This window comes from Rhincodon typus, chromosome 2 (genome assembly GCF_021869965.1).
Source record: "Rhincodon typus isolate 14 chromosome 2, sRhiTyp1.1, whole genome shotgun sequence".
Classification (NCBI taxonomy): Eukaryota; Metazoa; Chordata; class Chondrichthyes; order Orectolobiformes; family Rhincodontidae; genus Rhincodon; species Rhincodon typus.
The window spans coordinates 93718988-93729141 of NC_063333.1; the positions used below are offsets into that span (position 1 = coordinate 93718988).

Consider the following 10154-nt stretch of genomic DNA (forward strand, 5'->3'; position numbering starts at 1 on the left):
CTAATCTTCTGATCATCTTGTATGTCTCTATTAAGTCACCTCTTAACCTTCTTCTCTCTAACGAAAACAGCCTCAAGTCCCTCAGCCTTTCCTCATTAAGACCTTCCCTCCATACCAGGCAACATCCTGGTAAATCTCCTCTGCACCCTTTCCAATGCTTCCACATCCTTCCTATAATGCGGTGACCAGAACTGTACGCAATACTCCAAGTGCGGCCGCACCAGAGTTTTGTACAGCTGCAACATGACCTCATGGCTCCGAAACTCAATCCCTCTACCAATAAAACCTAACATACTGTACGCCTTCTTAACAACGCTATCAACCTGGGTGGCAACTTTCAGTGATCTATGCACATGGACACCGAGATCTCTCTGCTCATCCACACTACCAAGAATCTTACCATTAGCCCAGTACTCTGTATTCCTGTTACTCCTTCCAAAGTGAATCACCTCACACTTTTCCGCATTAAACTCCATTTGCCACCTCTCAGCCCAGCTCTGCAGCTTATCTATGTCCCTCCGTAACCTGCAACATCCTCCCGCACTATCCACAACTCCACCGACTTTGGTGTCATCCGCAAATTTACTAACCCATCCTTCTACGCCCTCATCCAGGTCATTTATACAAATGACAAACAGCAGTGGCCCCAAAACAGATCCTTGAGGTACACCACTAGTAACTGAACTCCAGGATGAACATTTCCCATCAACCACCACCCTCTGTCTTCTTACAGCTAGCCAATTTCTGATTTCTGTGCATCTGCACAGGAGGGTGGGATATAAAGGAAGAAATATTAACAGCCTGTCAGAAAGACATGGTGATCACCATGGCAGATTTTAATCTACATATTGACTGGAAAAGTCTGATGAGCAAAGATCACCTAAACGAGGAGTTCATTGAATGTTTTCAGAATAGCTTGTTAGAACATGTTCTGGAGCTGAACAGACAGTTGGCCACACTAGGCTAGGTATTGTGCAGTGAGATAGTATTTATTAATGGACTCAAAATAAAGGTTCCCCTCAGTAGCAGTGACCATAATAGGATTACAATTTATATTCAGTTTGAGAGAGAGAGGAGTAGGTCTGAGACTTTTGTATTAAATCTAAATTAGGGCAATTATGAGGGCATGACAGCAGAGCTGTCTAAAGTCATTTGGCAAATTGGGTTAAAGGATACAAACAAAAACAGGAAGAGTCCCTTGACCCGAAAGGTTAACTCTGATTTCTGTCCACAGATGCTACCAGACTTGCCGAGCGTTTCCAGCAATTTTGGTTTTTGTTTCTGATTTCCAGCATCCGCTGTTCTTTCGGTTTTTATTTCGTGGGTTAAAGGATAGGCCAATTGAGATTCAGTGCAAACATTTCAGAATATACAGACTATATGCATACCAATGTGTAAGAAAATTTCCAAAGGTTGGACCCATCATTGTGGTTAACTAGAAATGTTAAAGATAGTATCAAACTAAAAGAAAAAGTATATAATTGTACAGAGACAGGTAGCAGGTCAGAGATTGGACAAAATATGAAAAACAGCAAAGAATGACCAAAAAATTACTAAAGAGGAACAAGATAGAGTGCAATAAAAAGCTGGTCAGGAAAGCAGAAATGGATAGTAAGAGTTTTTATAAATACTTTTGAAGAAAAGAGTTAACAAAAGTTGGCTCTTCAGCAATTCTGTTCCATGTATCATAGGGCAGACGTTAATTAATGCCCACCAGGGAGCAGGCTGGAAGTTAATGTGGGCTGGAAGTTAGTGTGGACTATTGAATCAGGAGAGAAGGCGAGGGACAATATGCCTGTCATCTTCCTGACTCTTATGATAAATCAGGAGTGAGGATGGTCAAGGGCAGCCTTTCCACCCAGGGGCCAACTGAGACCCTTATATGGCCACTCTGGACCTCATTTTACCACTACTGCATTGGTCAGCAATGGTGGAGCCATTTACCTTCTAGGGAAGGCACCCATTAAGAGCTGTCAGTCTTGCTGTGAGCCCTAGGAGTGGGTGAAGGTTAAGGCGCTGAAGGTAAAAGCTTTCCTCCCCTACCCTCAAACCTCCACAGAGCCCCCCTGTCCCTGTCAGACTGGTCACCAATAACCCCAAACAGCCTGCTCCATATGGCTGCTTCAGGACCTCTACAATGGCTACCACTCCCAGTGGTACTGATGGCACTAAAGATCTGCCAACCCCCAGTAAACTGGTAGCTTTGAGGGTGGGCTCTCTAGCCTTAAAGGTACAGAAGTTGGGAGTGAATGGTCATGTATTGGGAACGTAATCCACAAATGAAGGGACTAAATCGTAGCCAAAAGACTTGAAGTGGAGGATTAGGGAGAACTTTGCTGCTGGTCTCTTCATTTTGGAGATCAGGAAAGTGCCCACTTCAGATCAGTTCAATTTGCAGGAGCTTCAGGAGATGCACAAACTCTAACTGGGCTGTGACAGGTGGCTTGGTAATATTTCATCTGATATTTCACTTTTCCTTTTCAAATGATGGTGCTGCCATTCAATAGACATGCCAGTCTGTGATTGGCTGGCAGCTTTCAGTGGGTGCTACCTTGCCCTTAGTACCTTTGTTCCTGGGAAAGGCCCAATTCTGGCCTACCAAGTGCCTGAGAGGCATTTAATTTCAGTGAGTCTCGCTCAAATAGGCAAGAAAGTGTTCTCACTATCTCTACAGCTGATCCTTGAGACCCCATCACGTCAGATTAATTCAATCACAGATCAGGCGAGATTCAACAGACAGGGGCTCTTCTATTTAGCAAAGAAAAAGCTGAGGTGATCCAATAGAGTTCTTTCAAATAACACCGCGAATGGTTCAAATGCCACGTCTGGATGACTCAGAGAGGAAGCTGACATCATTCTGGGTTGACAAAGAGCAGTAAGATGGCATTGCAGGAAGTGAGTACAGTCACAGGAAGAGGAACTGATGCAGTGCCATCCAATATTCAGACTCCTTCTCTTCCATTGAATTAAAACACAGCCATATTCAAATTCAGGTTGAACAGAGATCAATAAACCGCTTGACTTCATGATAAAGAATTTGTACAAATGCTTTCATGCATTAACGTATCAACCTGGATTGATACAGTCACTTGTTCTGCAAAGTGTTCATAGCCCAAGGCATTGGACTATTTTACAAAATGCAATTAGATGAACTCTCTCTGTTTTGCATCTAAGATCTTTCTTTCACTGGAGCTCAGTGATAGAAGCATTTTAATTGTTATAATAGCTGCCCACTGGCTTTCTGTCAGATTTTATTAATGGCACTTACCCAGTGGTGGATGACAGTGGTCCATCATGCGTCAGTACTGCCCATAGCATTGCCACTTCAACAGCGTCTTGTCAGTTGTGGGGTCTATAAATTATGAAGATTTTATCAAGCATCAGTAAGAATTGCTGATGAGTTCCCTACAGTCAAGGTCTCATTTACTGCTCGCTCCTCCATTCGTCTATCGGTGGATAACTTATCTATTGAAAGTATTCAGCCATCTTTCTCCATGATGTTTTCTTCATGTTTTACAAAAAGGAAGCACTAATTGTGGTATTGACCCCCACCACCCCCCCCCCCCCCCCACCCCACCCCACCTCTGGGAATGATAATGCCTGGTCACCAGGAGGGAACAGTGCATCACTGCCATGTCAAGGGATAATACTGTCGGCATGGTGACATTAGCAGCCCATGCGCAGACCTATCCTGAGGCCTATTGTGACCCTGTTATTGTCACTGGCCCTGTCAGCACATGCACATTAGTTGGCAGTCATTTTGACATGACAGACAATTACTTCGTTAAAATAGTGAAAGACATTGACAGCATAAACTTGGAGAAGACGTCCCCACTTTTAAAGAAGGTCAAAAGTACGGGCTGTAAACACAAGATAGTTACCATTCAATACAATAGGCAATTCAGGAGAAATATCTTTGCCCAGAGAGTGGATACAGTTTGGAATGTTCTATCTTAAGAAGTAGTTACCATGAATTTGATCGGTGTATTTAAAGGGAAATTAGTTTTGGGATTGTATGGACCATAAACACTGGCACAGATCAATTGAGCCAAGTGGCCTGTTCCATTTATTGTATATTCTATGTTAAACCGCAGACCCAGTAATCAAGCAAATAGATGATCTGCCAAACCTAAAATTCAGTGAGGCTTCCAGCCTGCTTAAGATATGACTCTCTGCTCTTTTGCAGAACCCTCACTGTTTTTATTTCTCGGATTGGGAATCGGGCTAAAGGGTAAAAGGGGATTCTGACTAAAACCTGTCCCTGAGCTGGTGGGGAACTGGGCCACTCTGGGTGGAGATGGAGTGGGAGGTAATGAGATAATGCTGAATCGCTCTGGGAGGCAACAACAGCTAATCAGAGTGGGTAAATTACCCAAAAAGGAAGGAATAATTTCGAGGAGCAAAATGCGAATTATCCTGGCGGTTAGAAATTGATTAAACTTTTTTTTGAAGTAAATTGGTCAGACTGAGTTATCATGTAGTTCGCATGAACCAATTGTTTATATTGTAGGTCCATTAAAATATTCCAGTCATAAACAATTCCACACACAAGTTGGCACTAATAAAGTTACTCATACACCAGTATTATTTCCAAACTACTAGTATGCATGCTTAAAATCCAATTTAAACAAAAGATCAAAAATAAATTCGATTCTGCCTTCCAGGTTCTGCCCTTTTTTCCCTTTAATCGATCCCCACTCTCAAGATCAACTTAAAATATTGAGAACCTGAAATAAAAAGCACAATAAACTGGACATATGCAGGGGGACTGTCAGCACCTCTCAAGAGAAAACACAAGTTAATATTTCAGGCAGAAATGCTTCATAAGTTTAACATTTCATTATTTTTGTCTTTTGTTTATTCAGATGTTGAAGCATTGGTAATACCCTCAAACACTTTCTCTTTGTGTTTGTCACTTCAGTAACCTGTATTTGATTAAATCTTGGTTTAAAAATTCTCATTGGCTACCGACGTATCAATGACTGATGATTGAGCCCGTTAAATCATTGAGGCCACAATTTTGATCTTCATTGGCCGAGATACTTTGGTCTGTGGTGGACAAACACCACTCACCATTCAGTACATTGAAAACTTTGCACACACCATGATTGGTTTATTTCACAGCAACCTCTTGCTATCCATGAGCCATTTCAGTATGCTGCCCTCTACCGGAGATGTGGGCATTGTGTGAGCTCCAGCATCGCTCTTCAGTCAGGTTGAAGAATCTTTACTGAGACGCGCGGACGTCGAGAATGGCCTGGGAGTCTCAAGCATAATTTTCCCATGCCCATGGATTACAAAGTAAGCTGCACATAGACTTCGTGTTGCCTGCTGATTTAAATGATAGCTGCATGTATCCAGCAGTAAGCATGATGCTATGTAGCTCACCCCTCAGCTGTGAGGCCAGGTTTCTACATGACCACCACCACTTATAGCCAGCCAGAAACTAAAACCAGCCTGTATCTCTTAAGGGCAAGGTGGAGTCTACCTGGAGTCGATGCTGAGATTGGTTGCAAAAAGGGGTGTGGGCAATAAGAACACTGAATTTTAGTTCTAGGGTCAAGTCCAAAGGTTGTCTGGAATTGCACTAGATGCATTGGAAGTGGATAACAGGAGGCAGAACCATTCTCAATCAGGTGGGGGCAGTGCTGAGTCTCCTCTGACAAACTGCTTGTCATTGGACAAAAATAATAATGGTGCCAGGACTCCATCTCTAAGGGCTTGGAAGTTTAATGACCTTACTCAAAAGGTAAAGATTAGTAAGTGCATCTTCTAATACCACATTTGACCAACTGCAACAGCAGACACACACAGAAATGAATTGGCCATAACCCATCACTCTCCTATCAACAACCTCTCTAACCCTGTACTCATAGATTAGATTGATGACCTTTCACCTCCCATGCTCAGCACTGCTGCAAGCCTCATGCCTACATGTCTCACTGGTGCACACTACCAGCTAGTCAATCATGGCAGAAACATCAGCCAAACAAATTGCAAAACACTGATTCTCCTCACTTCTCAGACAAGATGGCACTTAACTGGCAAGGAGTAGATTTAGCTGCATATCCTGACACTGATTGAGGAAGCAATGGTGACCATTATTGGAATGGCGAGGCTGAGTCTATGGCTAGGGTCGGGCTGAAAAATGTCAAAGCAACCTGTCCCTTCTTCTCTCACCCCACTTCAAACTCATCCCACACTGTCAATCCATTTACAACTGCACAGGCACTGGAGGAAGAGGAATAATTTTAAGACATTGATAAATAAGAAACACCATCTTTTTCTCTCACACTCTCAGTCTGCTCAGCTATTGCATTTGCTTATAATGTTGAGATAGCATTGAGACAGAATCGCCACATGGTAACACATTCAACAATTGACAGCACCGACTTTTGTGAATGGAGGGGGAGGTGTGCAACTAGTTACTTCCCATGGAGTGTGCCCTGAGATATTGGGGAATACTGGTCAAGATAGATGAGCGAGGCAGATACTACTGAGCTGCAGCTGCCAGGTGACCCATCTGACTCTCCAGTTGGGAATTGGCACCAACTATTTTCTCACTGGTAGCTGGGAGGCCTGCATACAAATGAGGCAAGATTATTTAACAATGACATGTTAGTGCATGCAAATGGGGCCTTGCTTAGCAAAATTCTCATCTAGCCGTTAAGACCTTAAGGTGAAAATCTGATTTATTTTTGCCGAAGTCAAAACCCTCATTTTTTTTACTCTCGCTTTTTTTCCCAACTTTCTTGCCATGGCTCACATAGTTCAGACACTGGTCAAATTTCTCCCTCAGACTCATGATGCCGTAACAATATTGGCTTACAACATGACAAGGCCTGTCTTTTCCTTCTGTGTTAAGTCAGTACTGAGTAGAAAAGCACCGCAACTTTGCACCATTCATGTATTTGATTGCTGAATCTCTCAGCAAGAAAGTGCGGAGGAGTAAAACCACTTGACAGATTCCTGATTTCTATGTTTAACTGGCCTATCTCCAGACCAGAAGTTAGTGTCCATTTTACTCTTCAATGACAACAGCTATTAATACCCCCAATGTTCTGTCAATGGCAAATTCCAGCCTATTGTGTTTTGCTTAGGATGACAAATTTTATCAAGAGGTTGAATTATGATATTTAATTTTGCTTCTCTAGTGAAAATCATCGAACTTTTCTACACATCACTGAATCGTTTACGATACACGTGATAACTGTTTGTGCCAAGTTATACATCAGTGCAATACATATGCGTTTTTTTCATCAAGTCAGAAACTGGTTTGGGTTATTTCTGACCACAGATGACATGACGAGTAGGGAGTCATAAGCAAAGGCTTAAAGGAGATCTATATCAACTGTTGTTAATTTTGTGACTTCAAAGGAGGAGATTCTTAATTAGGAAAAAGTTTACAAAGTTAACTTACTTTTCAACTTCAAAACGTCAACTTCTTTGTTTTATCTTCCCAACTCTCTTGATTGGTAATGTTTAAAGAAAATGACCTTAGATTTTGAAGATGAAGAGACTGCCATTATTGCTGTGCGTGAGAAGATGCAAATGTGTAATGTCTGTTTAGTTAATGAGAAGACACCACCATGTATTGCATTGCAGCTGCTTTGTGCAAATGCATTAAACTGTCCCATCATTGATAACAACTTTGGACATTAGTCTAATAGAATTATTTTTACTCTCTGTTGAATCAATAGTATCAGTACCAATTAAATTCCATGAAATTTTTCAACGTGAATTTAACTAGGAGCCAAGAAATAATCATTCTTCTCAAACTGTGGGTTATGTTTCCCGTGGAGTCAGAGGACAAGGTCCTTGCATCTCGAGCTCTGAGCAGCAATGGCTGTTGTGGAGCTGCGACTGCACAATAATGTCTATGAGGCTGCTTTAAATCCTCACAGTTTCTGAATGGGGTTGTAGTCTAATGAGTCAGTGTCTCAGGCCTGATTCCTGCTTTGAAGCACTTAATGTTCCATGAGCCCGTATTGACACCTTCTCTCGTTACACTGAAAACAACTACAGAGGTCACGTGACTATGGCAAGTTGCAGTGTATAGTGTACAAATGCACTTTTCTAAACATCCTCCATAAAGACAAACATGAAAAAAGCCATCATTTGCACATGCATGTTATCCAATATTCATGGCCTTTTAAGATAATTAACACACATGATCAAACACTGTTTGCTGTATTCTGTCACACTTTCATCTGCCCATGTGCATGCATTTCACTCATAGTGCTCATACTTTTTACTGACATACATGTGATTTATTTTTGGTTGTTCGTCTGGCATCTGCTCATTCCTGGGGTGTAGTTCCTTCTCCTGTTCCAGGAAACATCAATCAGTTTGTGTTAACACGCTGGTTGCAAGTTAAACTGGTTGTCTTTGCTGCATGAGAATTGCTCCAAGTCCTGTTTCACACAACAGAGTGACTTCACCACTGATGCCATAGTACCTCAGCACTGGCATTGTCATCACTTGTTGTTTGATGTGAAAGAAAGAGAATGAAAGCTGCTTCATTGTGTCTGAATGCCACTGAATATCCTTAGCAGTGAGCTCATAGTGATTTACATGCTGGTGACAAGTTAGGTAAGAATTTGATCGGTAGTTCAAAAATCCAGCAAGTCGTTGAACTGTTTTCATATTTATTGGTAACTTCATCTCTACCACAATCCTCACCTTATCAGCATCAGGGCAAAATCCCTTTGTTGTCAGCACATGACCTCTGCACTTTAGAATGTAGCCAGATAATGTTGCCTACCTCCAACTTTAATTGCTCGTATCCACCTTTTGTATTTAAAGTAAAGACTTGGCAAGTTGTATCAGTGCTTTTCCAATGGTTGGCATAGGGAAGTGCAATCTCCTCAAAGCTTTATTGAGATCCTTTGGATCTGTGTGACAGCACTGAAATCAAAATGGAAAGGAACCAGAATTAACATGAGGTTGAGTTGAAGAAATGGGTGTTGGGTCTGATGGATTGAATTATGATAGTAGCAAAATGCATGACAGGGTGGGCATTCACAATAAAGGGCGGAGGGGAATGTGAGAGAAAATGATGGTGTTTCGTACTCATCAATGTCTTCCGGTTCTTCCATTTCCTCCATTGCCTGTTCAATTGTAAAGAGGTTGAGACTGTGGGATGAGTTTAAAGTAGGGTGTGAGAGGATGGGATGGAAGTTGGGAGTTGGAAGAGGCAGACACAACAGATTAGATAATGATAAACTCTTATGAATGCTTATTTTCCTTTGTTCCATCATGACAACTGTAATATTGGCAATGATAACATCAGCTCCCTAGTCTCCATTCCTTCAAATTCCCTTACTTAAACTTCTGTCTCCTGATCTTGCTTTAAGATGTCCTAACAACCTACAGGGTATTAGTTAGAATTTAGATTAGATTTATTTATTTGTCACATGTAATAAGTATAGGAATACACAAGTACAGCAAAAAGTGCACAAAGTTGTCATTCACTGGCGCCCACTTGGTTACAAAAACAAGAACTAAAAGATCTGAAGAGCCAAAACGTTAGCAACAGAAAAAATTTCCAGATCTCAGAGTCCCAAGTCCCATCTCCACAATGGTGCAGGAGCTGCTCCAATTGCTGGGACACCCAGAAGGCCGCCAACACCATGCGAAAGTCTCACTCTCACCGCCATTGCTGCCTCACTGTCCCACTGTCACCGCTGCTGCCTCACCATCCTGCGCTCACCACCACTGCCTCACCGGCCCGTTCTCACCACCACTGCCTCACCGGCTCACTCTCACCACCACTGCCTCACCAGCTCACTCTCACCGCCACTGCCTCACCGGCTCACTCTCACCGCCACTGCCTCACCGGCCCACTCGCACCGCCACTGCCTCACCGTCTCACTCTCACCACCACTGCCTCACCGGCTCACTCTCAACGCCACTGCCTCACCGGCCCACTCTCAACGCCACTGCCTCACCGGCCCACTCTCACCGCCACTTCCTCACCGGCTCACTCTCACCGCCACTGCCTCACCGGCCCACTCTCACCGCCACTGCCTCACCGGCTCACTCTCACCACCACTGTCTCACTGGCTCACTCTCACCGCCGCTGCCTCACCGGCCCACTCTCACCGTCGCTGCCTCACCGGCTCACTCTCACCGCCGCTGCCTCACCGGCTCAC

The 10154-nt window shown here is 43.1% G+C and overlaps 1 protein-coding gene across 1 annotated transcript in view; it reads left to right on the forward strand.

Annotated features, from left to right (window-relative positions):
- Positions 1 to 10154, forward strand: part of rbms3 (RNA binding motif, single stranded interacting protein) — a 1299340-nt gene that overhangs the window by 457369 nt on the left and 831817 nt on the right. The gene's annotated exons all lie outside the window — the stretch shown is intronic.